The 25,604-nt window shown below is 39.6% G+C and overlaps 1 non-coding gene across 1 annotated transcript; it reads left to right on the forward strand.

The window, feature by feature from the left end:
• Positions 1 to 11,641: 11,641 nt before the first annotated feature.
• On the forward strand, positions 11,642 to 11,714 carry Trnat-ugu. Its single transcript has one exon. It is a non-coding gene; the product is annotated as a tRNA-Thr (tRNA).
• The last annotated feature ends 13,890 nt before the right edge of the window (positions 11,715 to 25,604 follow it).

The raw sequence follows: 25,604 nt of genomic DNA on the forward strand, positions 1-25,604 counted from the left end.
TCTGCACAATGAGAAAACGAATCCACACTCGACTGGCATTTACCTTTGTTGCAACACTTGTTGCAGCTAGTTTACTGCAATTACGATGCATGGGAGCTGATGTTTGTGGCAAAATCAGTTTCACTCACAGACATCACATTTTTCGTCCTTCTAAAAAAGTCCTACAAAACCGACGCATTTTCGATGGCTCTTTCATGTGGTGGTAGCAAAAAACAACGTTTCGTTGCACGTAAGTTGTAATGCAAGAACCACCAAATACATGCGCCACCCTTTCAAAATCATGAAATGACAAATGGCGTCCGATCAGTCTGTTCTGCATCAGCCAATCACAACACAGGCGACTGCCAGTTATTAGCAACTTAAAAACAACTGACATAGAAAATAACTGTTACTACTGTAACAGTTATCGCAAAATAAATGATTGGTCCATTTTAGTAAGTTGCACCGCTACACACTGCAACAACACACAGGCGCTCGTTCAAATTTCCTTTGATGACCACCTCCTGAGCGAACCCTAACGACGGCTAACGGAGACGGCCGAAAACACACCTGATTACGAAAACACTGGCCCCATGACATCTGTCGGGAATGTTCGACTTCATTAGTTTGCGCGTGATGCGTAGACAAACCTTCTGTTGTAGTGCAAGCAGTGCAGGAAAATGTATTGGTGGATATGCTCGCTGTTATGGACTTGAAATTTTTATGACGATGGGGAGCAGACAAGAGCGGTTGTAACAGGGAGGGTGATGGAATGTGCTTACAAAATGTTCAACAGGTAGTTGATGATTGTCAAGGATGTGTACGATGTCGAACAGTGTGTTTAAAGAATCACCTTCAAAGAAGAAGCAAAGTGCTCACAATAAATATTACATCAACAGTAGGTATGAATTTCATGTAAAGTTTCTGTGATTGCGCTCTAAGGAATATAAGCAGATGCTAGCTCTGCGAAAGCTTTACAGAAGTTTTCGCATTGATATGTGATGTAGCAAATAAACACTTGAGAAAAATTCTTGTATGCATGGTTTTAGGTGTAAAAAAAAAAAAAAAAGTACTGCATGACTGTTTGAAAAGGTAACCAATTGCTGACTACTGAAACAGAGCCTTAAGCGTTAATTTGCCTTTAAGCGCGACCACAGTTCACGATGGTAGTGGTGTATAGTCTACCGCATGTCGATTTCTGTGTAATTCACTTTCACAGATGTTTCATTAGCAACAATATAGGTGAATATGAAAGCCACAGAACAACTCTTGTGCAGAATGTGTGATTTGAGGTAATGTATTAATCTGATGACTTGTCCCAAAAGCATTGGGTTGCAAGAAGGGAAATGCCGCAGTCACAATGACAATAAAGCAGATGTTAATTGCTTCTTGTCAGTATGTTATATGTAGCTATCATACATATATTTAATGGCACTAAGTTCATTGTACAGAGAATTGAATGTCTGAATGAGCTTCACGTGACTTTTGGTGTTGTGCTGTTATTAAATACTTTCTTGAATTTGGTCAGTGTAGTGGGGACTGAAAGTCAATGAACTCTTCAGTAATTATATGTAAAGTAATTTAATTGACTAATACAGTAGGCATACCTTTTGTACAACACATGTAACCGTTATCAGATTTAGAATGATAAACTGTATGAACTAACCTGAGATTTACGTGACCTGATGTAGTGAACCCTCACAAGACACAAGGCTGAATATTTACCTGTTGACTCATATTATTAAGAGTGCTTTTGTAGAATGGAAAATTTTAAGTCAGGGTTTGATTTTTGACAGAATTTACATTTTTGATTGCATTATGTTTAGAGAAATAATTTGACTTCTTAAACAAAAAAAAGGTTTTGTTTTTCAGTTCTTGTCAGAATACCAGTTGCTGCTTCCACGATTAGGACAATGCCAGTAACAGCAAGCAATATTTGATCTGTAAAAGGAACAGATACAAAATTAATTAAAAGGCATATTTCCTGGTAACATACGAACAATCTATTCCATTTGTAAAGTTTGTTGGACATACCATTTATCTGCACACTTTGGATGTCAAATAGCTGAGTTTTGAGGTGCTGTGAATGATTATCCAGACACTCACTACTTTGTATCTAAGTGTACTATGAGGTAATGTTGGAAAGCATCTGTTGGATATCAAGCAGCAGGCATATCCAAAATCAGGGTGAAATTTTCATGAATCTTCCTGGCAGATTAAAACTGTGCTGGATTGAACTCAAACACGGGACCTTGCCTTTCTCGGGCGAGTGCTCTGCCAACTGAGCTACTGACGGTACTGGAAGAGGTAAAGCTGTGAGTGTGGGTCATGAGTCATGCTTGGGTGGCTCATTGGTAGAACACTCTCGAGAAAGGCAAAGGTCCCGAGTTCGAGTCTCGGTCCGACACAGTTTTAAACTACTAGGAAGTTTCATATCCAAAATCATTGCTCGACTAAGACGGAAGTTTGAATTATTGCACAGGCAAATCAGATCACTTACAGCATGACAAGACTATCTCCTTAGCCTAACTGAGATAAATCGAACTCTTAAATGCAATTCTGCAAGTAACTTCGGGAAGGTGATAACTAAAACTATACACATCTTACTGTTAAACCATTGGTGAATAATTTTGATTCGTATTAATGTTTCTCTCACAAAAGTTCTGTTGCTACATCATTCTCGACATCTGGGCCATTGTTTCTTCTCTAGAGTAAGCAACTTCACTGGATATCTAAAAAAAAAATTGCAGCTTTATTTTTAGTTGCTGTCCCTGGTTGGGAATTTCACCTGCCCTTGCACTATGAAATTGTTGTTGAGCAACCACTTCTCATAATCCTCCTTGGAAATCCACTTACACCCATTGGATTATATCTTATACTACTTATCATCCCTTCCCTTCTCCTTGTGGCTACTACACTTGCCAAGTGCCTAACTAATGTACCATGCTTGCCATGTTCTCTGGGGCAAGGCATGTTTCATAATAGTAATAATTTTTTTCGTCTGATGTGGACACTTCTTCCATTAGTTATGAGACCAGTGCTTTTCGTTTTATTGCATACATTATAACAAATAGCTTTAGTTTGCAAGTGTAAATTTATTTTTTTATTTGTTCAAAAAAAAGTTATGAGCTAACCATACTAGGTATCTTAAACGGATCTTTCAAAGAACAGAAATGTGCACATCAAAATTAATCCTATAATTACTTCATCTCTGCATAACTACTGCAGCCTACATTTGCTTGAATGTGTTTACTGTAATCAAGCTTAGTCCTTCGTCTACAGTTTTGGCCCTCCCCCAACGACATGTCCCTCCATGAACAGATTGACTATTCTTTTGTACCCCAGGATGTCTTATCAACCAGTGTCTTCTTTTAGGCAAGCTGTGCCCTAAATTTATTTTCTCACCAATTTGATTCATTAATCGACTGCTCTACCCATCCAGTCTTAAACATTCTTCAGCAGCACCACATTTCAAACACTTCATTCTTTTCTTGTCTGAACTGTTTATTGCCCATATTCCATTTAATACAAGGCTATATTCCTGATAAATACCTACAGAAAATACCTCTGGACACTTAAATTTGTATTTGATGTTAACAGGTTTCTCTTTTCAGAAATGCTTTCCTTCATATCGCCTGTTTGCATTTTACGTATTCTCTACTTCTATCATCTTAATTTCTTAATTAAATTTGAGGAAATTCCATTACTCTTGCTTAGCTTGATATTCATCTTAAAACCTCATTTCCAGGCATTATCCATTTTGTTCTTGATCTTCCAAGTTGTTCTATCGGCTGACCTTAAAGTTTTTATTTCTTCAATCTAAATTTTAATTTCCTTTACAAATTTTTCTCGTGTTTTATGCTGCTTGCTCAGTTTAAAGATTGAATAATATTGGGAGTAGGCTATAACACTGTCACATTCCATTCTCAACTGCTGTTTCCCTTTCACGTCTTTCGACTTGTACAAGTTCCATCTGGTTTCTTCATATCGGTAGGATGTAAATTTGTGATCATTATTGAACATGCCATTGATGAGATAGATTCATTGTTGCTATTTGAAATCAGGCTGGAATCTCCAGTTGGTTTTATTGCTTGCATCTATCCTGTTTACACGTTACATACAGCAGTGAAGATTTTTTAGTCTTGGCATTGTGACTGATTTTGTGTGTGGTTATTTGCAGAGAATGATGGATTTCAAGAGATAAAAAAATACATAGATGAGGACCGAATGAATGATGGGTAAGAAACATGTGGAAACAATATGGGTGCCTATCACTGAAGATGCAAAACTCAAAAGTCCAGGTGGAATCATATTCAGCAGTGTCAAATGGCCAATGCTGCTTGTAAAAATGATGAATGACAGTGGTTTCAAAGTTACTTATAGATCAGTAGTGAATAAATTCCACATGCAAAATACTGACATAACTTGACAGTTATTGGAAAGTGTAGCCTGCTTTGTCAGAAAAAGTATCTTTCATTAACATTACGACTGCATACAAAAAATATTACACTATCTTACTTTATTACTTTTTTTTTACTTTTGAACTGCAGGCTCAAGTAAAGAAAACAGACTGTTCTGTTAATTTGTAGAAAGCCGATAAATATACACTACACTGAGAACACTTAATTGCTTCACAAATTTCTGTCCACACACACACACACACACACACACACACACACACACACACACACACACTCTCTCTCTCTCTCTCTCTCTCTCTCTCTCTCTCTCTCTCTCTCTCTCTGGTTGGCAACAGGACTGTGATGATGATGATGATGATGAACTGAGTTGGTGTCCCTCCATAATGATGGATTGAGCTCAGAAAGAGGATAAGATATTAGTATTATTTTCATTTTATCCATTATGAATGACAAACTGCAACTGTGATTGGTATTATTCTTTGTATTTCTCTCATTTTAAGTTTTCCAGAAAAAAAATCGTTACTGCCTGGAAGTGTGCAGTGAAATGACAGGTGTTCCATTAATAAGTCGTATTTCTTTTTTACTGCACACCTACAGTATTGTATTTAAGTATAACTTAACATATGCTTTTTAATACACTTTAAATTAGTTTCAATTTTTTGGCAGTTAATGATGAAATTTTATTCCTTAGTAGAAAATACTGGTTAGAGTTTTATATTTATTCCTTTTTTGGTAAATGTAGGTACAGTATAGATGATAATGATGATCAAATACTCAGGGACAGAGCAGTTTCTGCAATATTTATCAAAGTTATTTATTATTTGCATAACTGAAAGGATAATATTCTCATGTAATATAGTTAAAATTTCCAGGGATTTCGAAAGATCTTTGCAGTGAACCACATTCCTATTTCTTATTGTTGTTTTCATGGTCCTTTTCTGTAGTTTGAAAGCTCTGTTTATATTTTCTGCATTTCTTCCCTAGAAAAATCCATTGCCAAGAATATTATGTACATATGATTAATATGTAACTAAATGGGACTGATATTGCATTGAGGGCAAGTCTCTAAAGGAATAATATAAAAACTATGAAAACTCCTCTCGAACAGGCCATGAACGCCCAACAATACCAACTGGCCGCCATGTCATCCTAAGCTCACAGGCGTCACTGGATGCGGACATGGAGGGGCATGTGGTCAGCACACCGCTCTCCCAGCTGTATGTGTTTCCGAGACCGGAGCTGCTACTTCTCAGTCAAGTAGCTCCTCAGTTTCCCTCACAAGGGCTGAGTGCATCCCGCTTGCCAACAGCACTCAGCAGACCGGATGGTCACCCATCCAAGTGCTAGCCCAGCCTGACAGCGCTTAACTTCGGTAATCTGACAGGAACCGGTGTTACCACTGCGGCAAGGCCATTGGCCAAAGGAATAATATGCTGCGTTCTTTTTATGCAGGCCTATACCCATTTATAAACTACAGAAGCTAACACTGAAAAATACTTAAAAATATTATTAGACGGCAAAAAATTTTAAAAATTAAGAGGACATGTAACAGCTACTTAACTTTTGCACATATGATGATTATATATGCATATGGTATCTGTGGAGGCTTTAAACTATATTTGTTGATGGGTCAACAACATTTAAATCGGATGATTCTAGGCTACATGACATGTCGTGCGACTGTTCCGTTTAGTTCTAAGAGTGACACTGCCACATCTTTAACTTCAAAATTTTGGGTGTGTTGGGTGGTCTGTGGAGATATTCGTAGTATAGAGATTTAATTTCATTGATAATATTTTCCGTCTGAACTGAAATGCATGGTCTTTGTTTTCTAAATGTTCTTTGTGACTTTGTTGTGTATTGGGTGATAATAAAGGCCTTTGAGGGTTTTGCTTAATGTATTTTCGTTCTAATATGAATTTTGCTTCAAGGGTAGCCATATTTTAAGTTTGTGTTATATCTACTTGTTGTACCATAATGCTAGGTATAAATCTCATTTTCCTATTCCTAGTGATTTTAGCTTATTTAATGAAATATTTTAATCAGCAGTATCAGAGGGTCAGGCAGATCAAAGAATACGCATGTAATACACTTTTCCTTATCAAGAGCATCAGGTACCACTTCAGTAAATGCTGTTGTGGTTGGTTCTGTATTTCTGCCATCTCCGAACCCAAACTTTGATACACTTGGAAGGTTGTGTTTATACAGGTAATTTATTACTCTGTCCTCCATAACTGATTCTCCCTTGGCATTATCTTTCTTTAGCAGAGGCACAATCCTTGCCTACTATAAATACTCAGGAAAATTCACTGATGTGGATGACTTATTATATTTGGTAAGGTAGCTTATACACACTATTTGCTTTGTTTCAGTACATAGTTTGGTGCTTTGTCTAGAACTGCCAACATTATTTCTTTTCCTGACTTTATAGGTATGTGGTGATACATAATGCACAATAATTTAAAGGTGTTATCTGTTTTTGGGAATTTGTGTTGTAATTTCTCTGTGACATTTGAAAAATGGTTATCCACAAAGTTTGATAGGTAGTGTGGATTATATATTACTCCGTCTCAATCCCTTACCTGCATGTTACTATCTTTGTTTTGTCATCCAGTTTCCTGTTTTTACCATCCTTAGCTGCCTTTACTCTGTGTATTGTATATGTATTGTATACTACTTTATCATCAGATGACTTTTTGCAGCAATCAACACCCTCCTATTAGTTTTTTGCAGTAGATATTTAAGAGCTCTGGCTCACTATGACTCTTTTTCATGGAGCCAAAGTCTTCAAGTGTGTGGAAAAATTATCTGTTGGATTCTGTTATCAATTTGTTTTTGTGAGACATTGCTAGGAATATGGGTACTTTAGGAAAAGTCTTTTGAAAATTTATTGTAAACAACATTGAGAAAAAGAATTTCTTTTACATTTACATTTGTCAGTCTAGATGTTTCATCTCAACTTTGGTTTGCTAGTTCTCTTGAAAAATCTTGCATTTTTACTTCTGATAATCCTTTTGCATGCCTGCAGTTTATGGTTTTTTTTTTTTTTTTCAGGGAGGCTGTGGTTAACACACAAGAGTTTTTTTGATGACGTATTACATACTCAGCTCGTGTATTTGCACTACAGTTTTGAGGCTTGCACATAAAAATTTCTCATGCATGTTTTTAATGCCATCAGCACACCTTTAATTACTGTCTCAGTCTTTTCTTATCTCTTTGAAACTGAAACTGAAAGTGAAATTTCTTGCTTTATTTATTATTCATTTGCTCAGTTACATGACCCACTCACCTCCTTTTAATTCTCTTTACACCCATAATTATTCTATTCTTTACAGATCAGAATGTTCAGTGAATTAATTGTTCTTGTCCCTTATAATAATTCTTAACATGAATCTTTCAATCGCTAATTGTGCAAGCAACAGTTTTTGAATGATTTTATGTTACAAGTCTATGTCTCACTGCGATGTGCAAAACTAGCAATACACACTGATGCTATGCTTTCATTTTCACACACATCAGAAATTCAGTTTAGAAGACTCTATTCTATTGCGTTTTTCAGTTATATCAAGTGAAACCATAAGTATGTGTTACTATTGTCTATTACAAGGAAAATTGAAAAGTAAAGGCAGATTTTTAAAATAAATTTTTATAGGGAAAATTACATTGCAAGTAAAATAATTTCTTTCCATAATTTCCCAAAACCTCTTTACATGTGGTCTTTTAATTGAGGAGCTACCTAATTCTGTCCTGGAAGCAGCTTTGTGGCATTGTCCAAAATCTACTCCTGCACCACGTCCACAAAACCATAATCTGATGAAAACTTGAAGTTGTGCTGGTACTCCTTCTCAGACCAAAAAAGTGAAAATCACTTTGAGCTAGGCTAGTTGTTCCAGCAGCTCAAAAACAAACTTCTGAATGCCCTTGATCCTTTTCCCAGCTGTATGAGGGCAAAAATCACATCTGTTGAAGGCTTCCCTCTCCTTTTTGTTTTGATTTTAGTGTAGGCACTTGCTGTATCTCACAGTAGCTATCACTATTCACTGTTTGATCTTTCAGACTGTAATGACTCTTCGTATGATACATGCCGCCGTTGTGTACTTTTGGCTTTTGAACTGTTTTGGTGTTTTCGGAGATGGGTGTTTCCACATCTTGCTTATCACTTACTCTGTATTACCTAGTGATGGACTCACAATTCATCTGGAGGTATTTTGCAGAACACTTAAATGTGCTTTCCTCATTTTCAAATGCAGTGAGCACAAAGATTGCAATAGTTTAAACAGTCATGGGTGACTGCAAATGATAAACCATGGCTAATGTTCAACTCTGGCATGATGGCCACCAGAAACCATTCACGCAACTGTTTTGTGATGTTCTTGTCCAATTTGGAAGAGGATGGCCACTCGAACTCTGTTGCAGACATATACACGTCCACTTTAAAGTAATTTTGTCATTCATAAATTTTTCCACTCAGTTTGACAACTACCACCATACTGTAGCTGCCTTTTGCTAATAATTCTTGCAGGTTTAGCCCATGCAGTCTACAGAAAATACGTGACTCCCTTTATTTCTTTTCTGCTGCACATTGACAAATGGGCACTCACTAATTTCTGAAAGCACCAGGACTAGAGACATTCACTGAACCAACATAACTATTGCACAGGAATGACAGTGAGATTAAGGCATGTCATCACTGAGTCAATACTATGGGACAGGAAAAAAAAAAAAATGCTCTTAGTCTTTAATTTGCCTTCATACCTTTTATTTTTATAAAATATGTTTTCAGCTTTGTGTGTGTTGATCTGTGGAAGATTTAAATTAATGGGGAAGTGGTAGATATTACTAGTTTAATTTCAGCCATTGATGCAACTTAAGCCACTTACAAAGGGTGCAGTTCAAAGTTTCACACCAAAACTTGTTGTCAGTTTGAAGGCATGATCAGGATGTTCGTAACTTGTGTAACAGTGGATTGCAGAAAACTCCCATAAGCCAGTCTGCTAATTGTATTTTGAGCATTGCCATCCAAATTATGAAGTTACTGATGCAAATACATTGGTTTTGGAAAAAGTTTGAAGTATTAACAAAGCAAAACACCCTTTTTTACCTGTTATGCAACTTTATTATGGTATTATCTAAGGTTCAGATTGAAAGCCCATTCTCTAGTACAGAACTGATCCTTTGGCTCATAACCCAAAATCAGTCATACATCAATAATGAAGCTGTGAAATATGGCACAAAAGTGTGTCTCTTAGGTAAAATGATATAGAATGTTCCACCAAGAACCTACAGCTAACTCCGTTAAAAGTTTGAATTAGGTTCAGATCCGTAGTTATATATTACAAAGGAGGAAATATTATCCAGTAGATTTGGTTGGAAATTGTGACATGCAGCGTATGCCATATAAGACTCAGATTTGTTAAGAGATGTGCAAATGTGCCATTTCATCTCATTTCCAAAGCAACCTCACACGAAGTTACTTGTATTACTCTTCCACTGTGTAAACCCTTCATGATGGAAATAATCTCTTGCATCCAATAATTACTTTAAAATTCCTCTGACACAGTGATCCCTGAAATGCAACATAAAAGTCAAACTCACACTCATTGTTTGTGTAACATTATGTGGCATAACTCTTATGTGGACAATTCCAAAGTGGTTAACTGAAGTCTAAATTTTCTTCATCGTCTTTTCAACCTACAGCATACATTATATGTAATATATAGAAGATATAGTAAAGCTGTCCTCTACACAACAATTCGTCCAAACACTGCAGTGTTTTGTGAAGTGTGGTCTTATTTGAGGTGGTATGCCTTTGCCTTCATCCAGTCTTCACACATCGTACACAAATCAGTGGCAGATGTGAAAAAAAGAAAATGTGACAGAAAAGTCCTATAACCGACTAATGAAAGATTAAATTTTCAACCATTGGACTTTTAGTCTGATATTTACCCAGTGAACCACAAAGTCAGATGTAATACATCCAAAATTCTATATGTACACCTTGTTACTTCTTGTTTCTATGATTTTTTAATTAGAAATATAATTTTACCATATTGTGATATGTTAGAGTATTCAGTATACAAATAATTAATTTCATGCCTTCTGTAAATAGTACATGTAGAATAATAAATTTCTGCACTCTTATGGAAGATTCTGCTGGTACTTGGATTTCACAACAAATTATAAAATGAATATTATTGTGGAACAGCAATACTGTGTATTTAAGATTTAATATTGTTTCCTCTTTTATGTAGGTAGTTACAACAAAAAAATCAGAATTCCATGTCTGAATCTTTAGTTTTAAATTTTACAGTGTAAGATATCCAGTAATTTACGCAGATTGTCATAAATAGATGACTATATAGTCTCTGCGTGTGTTTCGGAGAGGGGGTAGGGCAGATCGGCGGTATGCGTATAAGAAGTAAAGGAGAAGGACCGAGGATCATAGAACGAATAGTTTTGGAAATTAATTACTCCGTTACCGTATGGAAAATGCTGAACAGTAATCACGCATTTCAGGTGTCGGCTGTATCCTTGATATTTCGTCGTTTCGATTACCGTTTCTGGTTCTCTCTTAGTTTCCACGTTTTTTCCCATATTTATTACGCACTTTTACGTTTGCACCATAGTTACTATATATGCAAAACCTTCGTTTTTGAAAAGGAACTCTTGCGCTTTGAAGCCAGTCAAATACTAATAAGGATCCCTCATGACGATACGGTACCGGTACACTACAATATTTAAAATTTGCATCGAAAATTAATAACTGTTGTGTAGTGTTCGAAGCCACGGTTTTCGGAGGATTGGTTACTCACAGAACGCGTATGATCGTTAGTCGCGAGTAAATTCTGTTTTAACCGCAATTTATCCTTACAAAAGGCACGGGGATTGGACATTCAAGACTTTCTTTACCATGTGTCGTCTGTGAACCCTTTTTCTCACTTGTATTTCAGAGAATCGTGAACATTTTACACGACGTATTTGAACATTTCACACGACGTATTGAGGAAAACAGTGTGGTCTGCCTTTCTAGCTGAAGTAGTAAATGTGGAAAACTGTCATGCAGTTCTCTTCGTGTACAAATCCACACATAATATGCAACGGAGATGTGTATCTTGCGGTTTCGCTGAGGAATGCGTGCTACGCTATGTAATATAACATAAGACATTAGGAACGTCGGCATATCTAAGTAGAAAAATGCAGTGGACGACGTTATACTCCTAAGAGGACTGAAACTGACGTGCGCCTCCATAGCTCAGCGGTTAGAGCACTGGTCTTGTAAACCAGGGGTCGGGAGTTCGATTCTCCCTGGGGGCTAACATTTTTATTGTTGTTACTTTGCATGGTTCGATAGACGTTGTTCTCAGTAGACTTAAAGTAAAACTTTGTAGTACTTAAACGTATTACAAAAATTTGTAAGTAGCACCACTTGAACGTTTGTTTCTGGAAATATGCTAACGCATGACACTGGAAATCCACGACGTTATCATTTTAATCAGTAATCTTTTTCGTGTTATCATCGATATACGCTTTGCCCGTCTTTGTCTGCGTATCACAATTTTCAGTAGTATGCTTCCAAGTTTATCGTGCCTCTTTGCAGATCAGATCTTGCATTAGGTCACCCATATTGTATGTTTCCAAATGAGGGGCAAAAAACACATTTTGCTACATAATTTAGAAACAACTGTAGGAACGTAACATTTATTTATGTAACATTTGACAATCGCTTTGTAATATTCCAATGAAATGTTAAAGGAATTTTTCAGCAGTGTTCTTTACTTCTGAAATTTACTTTTCATTTTAATGAAGAAATACAGCAACCACCTCCTTTTTGATTACCGTTATTTACGCCCTGACATTCTTCGGGGTTTCATCCATCTATTGGCCTAATACATTTAGATCTTCGTTAGGATAACGTTTTCATGTACAGCATTTTGAACGGAGCAGCTGCCGTTTGTTCTGTAACTTACAGCTCCTTCCTCAGCCTATATAGGTCTATAGGCATAACACAAACGCTTTAGGTTGACTGACACAGAGCAGCATTAATGCTTCTGCGTGGAGAAATGAATTTGCTCGGAACTTCCATTTCACAACGGCAGAAGTTAAGCCCATATAGTCTACCATACTGGTAGTCTGTTGCACTCCCGAAGTTGCACCGACTGTTTTTTTTATGGTTTGCTGGCTAAGATGACAGGTTATTTCACTTACTTTGTTAGTAAATTATTTGCTAACGTAAGAGCTGCCTGGTCTGAGGGAATAAAAGTGTACTAAACTAGTTGAAAACTAAGAACTAGCAGTGAGGCTGATGGATTACAAGCACAGAATCATTTAGGAATATTTTTATAAAGAATTTGAAATCATTAATTTTTGAGAACGAAATCACACAAGGTAATATTCAGTATTAAAAAGTTATGTGCATTGTAACAGAAAGCTGTTACGTTGCTTCGTTTACATCTGCAGATGGAGTTGAAGATAAGGATTTTAAATTTAGTGAATACACCACTTCGATGTATTCTTATCTAGCGGCACTTTACTGTGTAATCTAGACGGCGAATCACGAAACATATTGACGTTGTCTATATACACCATTCCCAGATAAGAAAGAAGAATCAGTGACAGAAAAAAATAGAGCTGGGTGATAAAATGTAACAATAATGAAGTCATAAATTAGTTCGTAGAAAGCGTTCCAACTACCTAAACAGTGAATTCATATAGAATTTTAATTGATTCACTTGTGGGCTCTTGATGAAACAGTGTATATTGTATTGATTAAACGAAGCACTTTATGCCTTGTTTCACAAAGCTGTGTTATATTTGTACGACGTAGATTTCGGGTTGCAACCTCATGTTCTAGTACACACCAGATTCCAAAGATAGCAACTAAGAAAATATAAAAATATTTAAACTTCTTAAACTGCCCTTAGACTATCAGTAATGTTGTGCGATATATTGTTGATGGTTGGATACAGAAACCGAAACGATACTGCGCAAATTTTGTGGCGAATCTCGACCGTGCATACATGACTGAACGCCAGCTGTTTGTCTCTTGGGCCGTACTGTTTGAATTAGGCGAATATCGAGATGTCTCTTTTGAAAAGGACAACACTGATATGTCCCCATCTTTATGCTGCCCGAGCTTTTATTGCAACTCCACGTTGACAGGACCGGTTTAATGCAACTCGGAGCCCTTACGCACTAGTGCATATTCTCAACTTTTTAAACAGTGCCGTATGACAACATAGCATATAACAAAATTTTATTCCAATAATTTAAGCACAAACAGATGCTACGCACCATGACTTTGTACCTTTATTGCACAAAATTGAAATTAATTTTGTCAGAGCTTTACCTACTGAGGTCATGTGTACACTGAAACTGTCAAAGTCACCAAGCTGCCCTTACTCTTATTTTCGCTATGCGCGAAGAGCAAAATCACTATTGTTCCACATTTTTACCTTCACTCGAATAAACGGTTAGCAGATCTGGCAGTCACCCATCGTTGCAGACAGACTGTCTTGAATTGGTTGTAAGTTATTTCAACCCACATTATAAGTAGAACGCATTGTCTTATAAGTACACAATGTTCAGACCGCTAGATAGGACAGAATTTCATGACGCTAAAGTTACGTAGCGAATAGTAAAAAATAGTGGCACAACGGCTGGAAAATCATAATCTGCGTTGTGATTAGTGGAGGAAGCTAGAATAATAATACTGCGACATTTGAGGAGAGAGAATTACAACACTTCAACAGTTCAATTCTTTTATCTTGGCGGCTCGCGCATGCCCGCCCAGATGCGGGAGATTGCTGCGTTGCCAGTTGCACACGACGCACGCGCCGAGAGAAGCAGCACCATCGTATAGCATAGTTCGCAAGCTTACGTTTAGGGGGGAGCGCGCAGTTCATGAGGTAATGCCACCACGGCCGCATTAAGCCTTTCGCTGCTACAGAGACGTGCTCCATGGAGTCGCCAATCAATAAAATTAAGTCATTTATGGGGGGAAGGTATCAGTCAAGAAGATGTGTAAAAATCTAATTTTTGGGCCAAATAGTTTTTGTGAAATCGAATGATAAGTGTGTCAAAGCAGTGAGAACACCATGTGTCTGCACAGGCGAGCAGTGCAGTGATGACAAAATCGTGCACAGCGCGGAATGCGGGGAGCACGTGTCTGCAGCAGCGAAAGGGTTAATGAAGAGACAAAGCACTAGAAATTTCAAAAAATTGCATTCAAACGAATAAAATTCGTGAAGACACTTCGATATTGTTTTTAAATAAAGAAATTAATAAGCACCGCACAAGATTTGAACTCTACACCTTTCGCTTACTAATCCAACGCTTTTTTTTTTTTAATTTTCATTTTGTTCGCTTTAGTTCGTTGCATCTGCTCGGGGCGGACGTCGTAAGACATCCATTGAAGTTCGTTGTTGATCTGATAACTCGGATTTTTTATTACAGAAGGTACGTTACTCTCTGACCGAACACGCTGAGCTACCGTGCCGGCAACGCCTTAACTGTTACGCTACAGCAACTCGTCCTACAATGTAACACCACGAGGTATCTGTCACGCAAAATACTGACAAATACTGTTGGTATGATTATGAATTACTCACACTTCGTCGAAGTACAATAGGAAATAAACAATTACCGCTGTTCTTTATTGTGAAAAAGCGGTTCGCGAGATTGATACAAACACCTTTCCTTGCTATCGCCTGAATTAGAAGACTTATTGCTTGTTTGGTTTAATTAATTAATAGAATATGAAGCAATTGGTATAAAGAATGCTTTTCCAAACTTTCTGTAAAAGAAAATCTGCTATCAAGACATTGCTTTTGTTCTATTACTTTATTTATGACAGAACGTTTCTAAAACTGAAGACACTCGTCCGTGCTCTGCTCTGCAGTCGAGATCTGGCAACGTCGTTCTCTGTTCATTGGCTGACTGTGTTTTGTGACGTCAGATGCGCAGAACAAACCTAAACTCGGCCGCCAACATATATGACGCGCACTTTAGTGTATCTGAATGGGTTAAACATTGAAGTATGCATGAGAGCCTTATAAGAATACAAGAGAGATTATAAAGACACAGTGTGCTTGACTTCGAAATTAGTGAAGAAATTACCACCGAAAACAACATTAAGTGAACAACAATTAAAAATCCGTCCCAATAGGCATCAGAAGGCCCAACACTGCCGACCGACTGCCTTGGGAATATTTTGGTGGTTCGAATGTTTCACTGAAAGTACCAGGTGGGTTATAAGTATTAAAGTGCAGATACTGAGCGAAACATTGTAGATATTCTAATACGTTAATGCGGAACCGATTTAGGATGGGGAAAAAATTGGTTCCAGTTTTGACCACCAGGTGCAGTGACTGCAATAAAGACGTGTAGGTATGCTACCATATGTAATAGATTAGGAACAGGATTGGTCAAACAAGTGAGAAAGTCGTAACGATGATTATGTTACACACAATTTGTTCAATATGAGCACCAGAGACACTGATGAGATACTGTAAAACTCCAGATTTCCCCTGATGCCCAAAATTTGATCTAATTTTATTCCTCCGTAAATCGTGTCCGCATTAGGGCACTAGCATACACCAAGTTTCGCTGCCTTACGGTAATTACAGCCCACACTGGACCCCGTGATGATAATCAACCCGTAAGTGTACAGGGGGCGGAGAAATTGCAAATTGCCGACGATATAGCCAGGTAATGTTGCCCAGAAAAATTGTCGGCCACACGAATTACAGCCACGAGTTCAGCAGTTGCCTACTACTGCTGTCCGGCAATGTTTGTGGCAATGCATATATGAGCCAGAAGTGCTTACACGGACCTCATTTTTTCCGCGAAATTGACGAAAGCTAGAAAGTGAAAGTGAGTGCCGGTATTTCTGCATTTGTTTTCCAAAAGTAAGTAAAAAAGATACCAGGTTTCGTGGAGCGAACGGTTTCCGGAACTTCAACTCGTGACATTAACAGAATTTTCTGTCGGTGTTTGGCAGAACACAATAATAGTAGACTATTGAATAGGACACACTTCCCAGTGATCTGAAAAATTATATTTACTTGGTCACTAAACGGCATTTGGCTTTTAAGCGCTCACTAGACTAACATTGCTCAATATTTCACGTTGCGTACTAATATTGAACGTGTAAGGAAGAGATTGAGAGGTTGCGCAACAACTGAGAACGTCAAACACTTTTTAACCCGTAACTGGTACACCTATAAATTGTAACACATAAGGTACATCTGGGTCCTCGGGACCCACCCAAGTTTTGAGTATATTTTGGTAAAAAAAACACATTTAAATGAAATTTAAATATGAAACTTTTATTAATGTTTTGTTACTAATGTTTTAAAACCACATTCCTCATTTATGGTCATACCTTAAAGATGTTACAAAAAAGGACAATAAACTGCATAAAATACGAAATGTGAAAAATATACTTTTGGAAAGTCCTGCACATCAGTTACAAATAGTAAGATAGACAACTGAAACTTCACGTTTAAACACAAAATGTACTATGCTTCACAACAGTAAGCCAGAAGAAAAGTTCAAAATCAATATAAAAATTTCTGCAGGCACAACTTTTGGATAAATTTTAGTACATTTCTCAGCTAAATGACTATGTGATCTTTGAAAATAGCAGAAATTATGACAAAATATTAGGTTTCAATTATACAGCATCTTCACCAGTCCATTTCAGTTATTTCATTCATCCAGACTACCGAAACAGTTTGGACATAAAGCAGTGGAACATTCCAAACATAATGGTGTTCGACATCTGGCACACGCCCGGGATGCTTTCCTGTCTTTTTTAGATGGGCACACTGAGCATCTTTTCCTCTTCGATTTAGTAGCACCAGCTTCACTGTGAACCTGGGATGTTCCTGATGCCTTGGAGGGGGTCATGCCTAGAATATCACAAATGGAATTTCGGATATCTTTTCTCAAAAATGGAGAATCCAATCTTCTTTTCATACAATCACTTATGAGTTGTGTACCTAGTTCAATGAGGAATTCTCTGCGTGTCACATCATCAGTATCTTCTTTCCCATGGTACAAAACAAAAGCATTTACACCTGCTATATCTAGCATAGTGTAGAAGACTGCCATAGGCCACCGCCTTGTTCTTCTAGAAGTCGTGTAATTATGCGTCTTTTCGTCAAGTGCGTCAACTCCACCTTTTGTTTTATTGTAGTCATGGATTATTTCAGGCTTATTTTCCACCATACATTCTCCATGGTGCATTGTCGATATCAGGTTGACAACCTTGTTCTTTTTGGGGACGTGTGAAAGTATTGTTACAGAACCAGAGTATCCGTAGATTGAAGAAGACACATTTCTGCCCTTTGCTGTTGAAAAGCTTGGTGGTAGCTCAGCCTTGTTCTTTCTCATGGTGCCAATATAAGTCAAATTACAGTTCGACAACTCATTGACCAACTCCACACTTGAGAACCAGTTGTCCCCTGTCACATTTCTGTTACTTCCCTTGATTGGTTCAACCAACCGCATGACAACAGCTGTTGGTAAGAGGACACGGCGCGGGATGGCTACAGCTGATTTTCCCGAATATATCTCTGCATTCAAACAGTAGTGCATTTTGGCATCAGCTAGAATAAATATTTTTATACCGTATTTCCGTGGCTTGGATGGAATGTACATCCTAAATGGACATCTACCACGGAATCCTACAAGCATTTCGTCAACAGTGACGTACTCTCCGACTGAATAGTTTTCTTGACAAGCTTCTATCAATGAATTGAAGAGCCAAGAGATGTGGTACAGTTTATCTGTGAGTTTCCTTGCGTCACGGGTTGCTGCATCATCAAAACGAAGGCAACGTAATAAAAACAGCAAACGTTTCAAGGGCATAGTTGCCCTAAAAATTGGTCTACCAGTGCCGTTTGTAGCATATAAACCATTCAGATCTTCGTTGTTTGACTTGAAGGCTCCCCACAAATAACAAAGACCTATGACAGCTTTTATTTCAGTACTGTCTGTTAGATTTGAAAAAGAATTCTTTTTTGACTCAGGTGGCAATGACATAATCTTTTCATTGGTTCTGAGTACTACCTCTGCAATCATTTCTTTGCTGAAAAGTAGTTCCCAAAATGCTAGAGGGGTCTTTTCTGTTACCTGTCTAGCTGCATTACGTATGCCAGGAAAGTGAATTGGAGCAATGATGTTGGTTTGAGAGGTTCTTCCACGTATGCTGGGTGTTGTTGACCACTTGAATCTGTTTCTTCCATAGATATAATTAGTTCCAGATTGTTCGTTGTTACTGTCTCCATCATCACTTTCATCACTTCCAGTTTCATGTTCACTAATTTCATAGTCACTGTCGCTTCCACTTATGTCTTCAATATCACTGTCCAATGGTTCGTTCAGATTATCTGTAGTATCTTCCTCGCTCATTTTTCTGAAGCACTACACCGTAAATCCAAGATACCGGAAATAATGCCACGAAAAGAAAACTTTCACTAACGGTACACCTGGGTCCACGGGACCCGATCACCTTTATAGAAACAAAACTAACAAAGAAACGCCTGCAACAATGTTGTGGGCTGGTAGCCAGTTGATTGTTAGGAGAGTACAGGGAGAGGGAAGTCAGTGCTACCACACACATCACGGAGCTGGAAAAAAGAAATTTCGCTCGGGTCCCTGGGACCCAGGTGTACCAGTTACGGGTTAAATATATTACGGTGCCAGAATACATTGTGCCGTTTGTGTGCAATATTGACAATATCCTTGACTGTCATTCGCGTGTTACACAGACCAAGGAGGTTTGGTTAGAACAGATTTATTGTTATTGTATCGAAAATAAGTGCAAACCGAGATGAAAGAGGATTATTATTACAGTGCATAGAGTGGTATGTTAGCGCAGATGCGTACAAAAACAGAAATGTTAAGAATGAGGAAAATTTCAAGTTTTCGATAGGAGTGCCAGTAGCAAGGTGTCACAGCGTAATTTAAGTGCTGACTTGGTGGAACTGCGTCTCTCATTGTATTATTTTGTGTTGATGGTGGGGATGTGAGCATCTGCGAAGTCTGTCCTGGGGGTGGTGGCGGGGGGGGGGGGGGGGGGGGGGGGGGTAGGTGGCACGTAGGCCATGGTAATGGCAGCGATGGGAAGATACATTTCCAGTAATGTATCACACCTTGGCCCAATCGCTCCTTGAACCAATTTTATATCTTTTTTCTGCTTGTAGCAGAAATTTCAGGTAAATTGAGACGGGACTAGTGGTTCCGCGTAATTACTGTGTCAAATTGTACCCAGTTTTATATGACCCATTAGTTATTCTTGTCAGAGGCAGTAGCTTGTGTGAGTAACTGATCTGGCCTTGTATAACATCAACCAGAACGGCCTTGCTTTGCTGCTACTGCGTATGGCTGAAAGCAAGGGGAAATTACAGCTGTAATTTTTTTGCCGAGGGCATGGAGCTCTACCGCGTGGTTAAATGAGGGCATCCTCTTGGGTAAAATATTCCGGAGGTAAAACAGATCCCGATTGGGATCTTCGGGTGAGTACTAATGAGAAGGCTGTCGTTATCAGGAGAAACAAAACTGGCGTTCTACGGATCGGAGTGTGGAATATCAGATCCCGTAATCGGGCAGGTAGGTTAGAAAATTATGAAGAGAAATGTATAGGTTAAAGTTACAGTGGGAGTTATTGAAGGTCAGTGTCAGAGGCACAAGACTTCCATTGAAATAGGGGAAATGGAGCACTAGGTTTAATAATGTGTAAAAGTAGTAGGAATGCAGATAAGCTAATATGAACAGCATAGCGAACACAGTATTGTAGCCAAGATAGACACGAAGCCCACACCCAACACATTAGTACGAAGTTTATATGTCGGCCAGCTCTGCAGATGAAGAGATTGAAGAAATGTGTGATACCTGCCCACTCGTCCCTTACAGGGTGCCTAGGAAGCTGTTGTCTCGGGTAACTAGACAACATACAAGCAATTCATATTAATGGAGTTTATTACTTGATTGAGTTGACAATACTTACCTTTCGTTTCTACACGATGGGTCGCAAGCAGTTGGCGGCATGCAAATAATAAATTTCCATGCAAATTAATCACACAAGTTCATAACTCACTGGTATCATTAATATCACTGTGGCTCTTCTAGTGCGTCTCTTCAAGTCCGTCTTCTAGGGCCTATCTACTAGTATGGCCGCAACTAGGCAGCGCGTCGCTTTTATTCTCTTCGTGAAGATGCCGCTACTGTCGTGGTGACGTCCTAGTCAGCGTGCTATTGCCTGACGTCGTCTCACAGCCCTCTCTTCTGTACCGTTCTTGATCGTCACGCCGGCACTTGTTATGGCGGAACAAAATGTATGATGAGTAAAAGAAATTATTCAGGTAGTTAAGGTAGATGAAAATTTAATAGACATGGGGGACTGGAATGCGATAGTAGGAAAAGGAAGAGAAGGAAAAATACTAGGTGAATATGGATTGGGGTGAAGGAATGAAAGAGGGAGCCGACTGGTAGAATTTGATCATAGAATTTAATCATAATCATTTAATCATAATTTAATCATCATCATCAAATCATCATTTGGTTTAAGAATCATGAAAGAAGGTTGTATACAGGGTGTTACAAAAAGGTACGGCCAAACTTTCAGAAAACATTCCTCACACACAAATAAAGAAAAGATGTAATGTAGACATGTGTCCGGAAACGCTTAATTTCCATGTTAGAGCTCATTTTAGTTTCGTCAGTACGTACATTCCAGCCTATGACTCACGACTGGGGAAGACCTAGAACGACGAGGACACCTGCAATGGACGAGGCAATTCTTCGTGCAGTTGACGAGAGAAATTGCTGCTGTACAAGGTAACGTTGACCACGTCACTGTATGGAGAGTGCTACGGGAGAACCAGTTGTTTCCGTACCATGTACAGCGTGTGCAGACACTATCAGCAGCTGATTGGCCTCCACGGGTACACTTCTGCGAATGGTTCATCCAACAATGTGTCAATCCTCATTTCAGTGCAAATGTTCTCTTAACGGGTGAGGCTTTATTCCAACATGATCAAATTCTAAATTTTCACAATCGACATCTGTGGGCTGACGAGAATCTGCACGCAATTGTGCAATCACGTCATCAACACAGATTTTCTGTGAACGTTCGGGCAGGCATTGTTGGTGACGTCTTGATTGGGCTCCATGTTCTTCCACCTACGCTCAATGGAGCACATTACCGTGATTTCATACGGGATACTCCACCTGTGCTGCTAGAACATGTGCCTTTACAAGTACGACACAACATGTGGTTCATACACGATGGGGCTCCTGCACATTTCAGTCGAAGTGTTCGTACGCTTCTCAACAACAGATTCGGTGACCGATGGATTGGCAGAGGCGGAACAATTCCATGGCCTCCACGCTCTCCTGACCTCAACCCTCTTGACTTTCATTTATGGGGGCATTTTAAAGCTCTTGTCTACGCAACCCCGGTACCAAACGTAGAGACTCTTCGTGCTCGTATTGTGGACGGCTGTGATACAATACGCCATTCTCCAGGGCTGCATCAGCGCATCATGGATTCCATGCGATGGAGGGTGGATGCATGTATCCTCGCTAACGGAGGACATTTTGAACATTTCCTGTAACAAAGTGTTTGAAGTCACGCTGGTACGTTCTGTTGCTGTGTGTCTCATTCCATGATCAATGTGTTTTGAAGAGAAGTAATAAAATGAGCTCTAACATGGAAAGTAAGCGTTTCCGGACATATGTCCACATAACATATTTTCTTTCTTTGTGTGTGAGGAATGTTTCCTGAAAGTTTGGCCGTACCTTTTTGTAACACCCTTTATATGGAAGAGACTTGGAGGCAATGGAAGGTTTCAGATTGAAGGAGAAAATATAAATATCCAGTAAGTAAAGCAGGCGAATGGGAATACAAATGTCTAAAAAATGAGATTGCAAAATGGCTAAGTAGGAATGGCTAATGGACAAATATAAGAATCTAGAAGCATATACCACTAGGGCAAAGACAGATGTCACCTACGGATAGTTAAAGAGACCTTTGGAGAAAAGAGAACCACCTGTATGAAGCTCAGATGTAAAACCAGTCCTAAGAGAAGAATGAAAAGCAGAGACGTGGAAGGAGTGCATAGAAGGTCTAAACAAGGTAGATGTACTTGAGTTCAATATTGTGGAAATGGAAGAGCATGTACATGAAGGTGAGATGGGAGATAGGACACTGCATGAAGAATTTGACAGAGTACAGATCTAAGTCGGAACAAGGCCCTGGGAGTAGACAGCATTCCGTTGGAACTACTGATATCCTTGGGAGAACCAGCCATGACAAATCTCTTCCATCTGGTGGGCAAGATGTATGAGAAAGGCGAAATACCGTCAGACTTCAAGAAGAATGTAATAATTCCAATTACAAAGAATTCAGGTGCAGGTGCTAAACTATTAGTTTAATAAGTCACAGTTGCAAAATGCTAACATGAATTATTTACAGAAGAATGGAAAAACTGGTGGAAACCGACCATCTCTCTTACCAGCTGCGTTTGCAAGGTGATGGAACATATGATTCATGCCGGGCTGGTATGGTGCTCGAGTCTCATAATTTACTGTCGAATGCACAGTGTGGATTTCGAGTGCGGCGTTCTGCAGTTGACCATCTCGTTACTTTGTCCACCCATGTCATGAATGGTTTTCGCGGAAATCCCAGACAATGGCCGTGTATTTCGATTTGGAGAAGGCCTACGACACCTGCTGGAGAACTGGTATCCTCTGTACTCTTTACATGTGGGACTTTCTTGGCCGCCTGCCCTGTTTCCTTCAGGCATTTTTAAAAGATGGAGTTTTTAGAGTGCATGTGGGTCCTGCCTTGACGGACACCTTTATCCAGGAAAATGGTGTGCTTCAGAGTTCTGTCCTAAGTGTTGTCCTCTTTGCTATCGCCATTAACCCTATAATGGCCTGTTTCCTGCTGGGCATCTTCGGCTCCCTTTTTGTTGATGACTTTGCCATCTATTGCTGTTCTCCATGGACCTGTCTCACTGAGCGGCATCTTCAGCGGTGTCTTGATTGTCTTTACCCCTGGAGCATCGACAATGGCTTTCGTTTTTCCACTGACAAAACCGTCTGTATGAATTTCTGGGGATGCAAGTGGTTTCTCCCACCATATTTACATCTTGGGCCTGTTGTTGATTGAAATTATGAAATTCCTTGGGTTCATGCTCGATAGGGAACTCTCTTGGTCTTCCCATGTATCCTACGTGGTAGCTCGCTGTATATGGTTCCTCAGTGTCTTACATGTCCTCAATGGTACTTTCTAGGGTGCCGATCGAACCACCCTCCTCCGCTTGTACTGGTCCCTTGTCCGTTCGAAACTCGACTATGGGTGCTTTGTTTATGAGTCTGCACGTCCATCCCTCTTACGCTGTCTCAACAATATCCACCATCGTGGCATCCGTTTGGCCATGGGCACCTTTTACACCAGCCTGGTTGAGAGTCTGTATGCTGAAGTTGCTGAACTACCACTGTCCTACCGCCGTGACTTTCTCCTCAGCAGGCATGCATGCCATTTGTCATGCGTGGCCACCTATCTTATGCCTCCTTCTTTGATGATTCCTTTGTTCGTCAGTATGGGGCTCTTGCTTCTTCTCTGTTACCTCCTGGAGTCCGCTTTCAGCACTTACTATGGCAGCTTAACTTCACAGTACCTGCACCTTTCCCTGTGGGTGTGAACCCTTCACCACCTTGGCTTCATGATGCGGTCCGTGTTAACCTTGGCCTTCATTCACTTCCCAAGGATACTACTCCAGCCTCGATCTATTGCCTTCAGTTTAACGACCTTCACATGGAACTCCGCAATAGTACCTTTGTAGACAATGATGGCTCTCGGACTGACTGTGGAGACGGGTGTGCCTTCGTCATTGGCACCCGTGTCTTTCGATATCGGCTTCCGGCACACTCCTAAGTACTTACAGCCGAGCTCTTCGCCTTGTATCAGGCCACGGACTACATCCGGCGACACAGTCTTTTCAAAAATGGGTTAAAATGGCTCTGAGCACAATGGGACTCAACACCTGAGGTCGCCAGTCCCCTAGAACTGAGAACTACTTAAACCTAACTAGCCTAAGGACATCACACACATCCATGCCCGAGGCAGGATTCGAACCTGCGACCGTAGCGGTCGCGCGGTTCCAGACTGCAGCGCCTAGAACCGCTCGGCCACATCGGCCGGCATAGCCTTTTCAGTTGTGTCCTCTGCTCAGACACACACAGTGCCCTTCAAAGTCTACATGCATTGTACACCTTAGTGCAGCGGGTCCAGGAAAACTGTCAACTGCTCACTCTTGGTGGAGCAGTGTAATGTTTTTGTGGGTTCCTAGTCGTGTCGGTCTGCCAAAAAATGAGGCTGCTGACGCTGCTGCCAAAGCTGCAGTCCTAGTACCCCAGCCTGCAAGATGTTCCCTCCGATGATCTATGCATTGCCGTTTGTCAGGTGATGGTGTCCTCTGGCATCGCCCATGGTCCTCCCCTCACCCCAATAAGCTCCGGCTTATTAAGCCTCTCCCAGCGGCTTGGACGACCTGCTCTCGGCCTTCCCGCCGGGAGAAGGTTATTTTAGCTCGGCTGGGTATTGAGCACTGCCTTTTTAGCAATTGTCATTTGCTAAGTGGCGCTACCCCACCACTTTGTACACATTGTGCCCAAGTTTTAACTGTCCACCACATCTTGTTGGAATGGCCATTTTTAACCTTTTTTGTTCCCATTTGGGTCTGCTGTCTGAGTTATAGGCCGTTTTAGCAAAAGACGCGCGGACTGTTGACCGCGTTTTACTTTTTATCCGCCAAAGCAATATGGCGACGGCCATTTAATTTTTAGTTTTGGACCTCTGTTCCCATATTGTGTCTGTTTTGGCCCTTTTCCCACGTGCCTGTTTTTAGCTATCTTGTATTGTGTCGATTGGGACTGACGTTTAGTCGTTTTTAACTCCTCTCTGTCTGTGTTCTATAGTTTTGACTTGGACACTTATGACCCCAATCGTTTTTGTGTCCTAGAGCATAACAAACAACAACAAAAACTCTTAATAGAGGACGAATAAGCGCAGTGTAGACAGTCTCTTTAGTAGAAATATTGTATCTTCTTGAAGTGTTCTGCCAATACAACGTAGTCTTTGCTTTGCCTTCCCACACAACATTAGCCATGTGATCGTGCCTAAGTGATTTT

Source organism: Schistocerca piceifrons, chromosome 3, assembly GCF_021461385.2.
Source record: "Schistocerca piceifrons isolate TAMUIC-IGC-003096 chromosome 3, iqSchPice1.1, whole genome shotgun sequence".
Lineage (NCBI taxonomy): Eukaryota > Metazoa > Arthropoda > Insecta > Orthoptera > Acrididae > Schistocerca > Schistocerca piceifrons.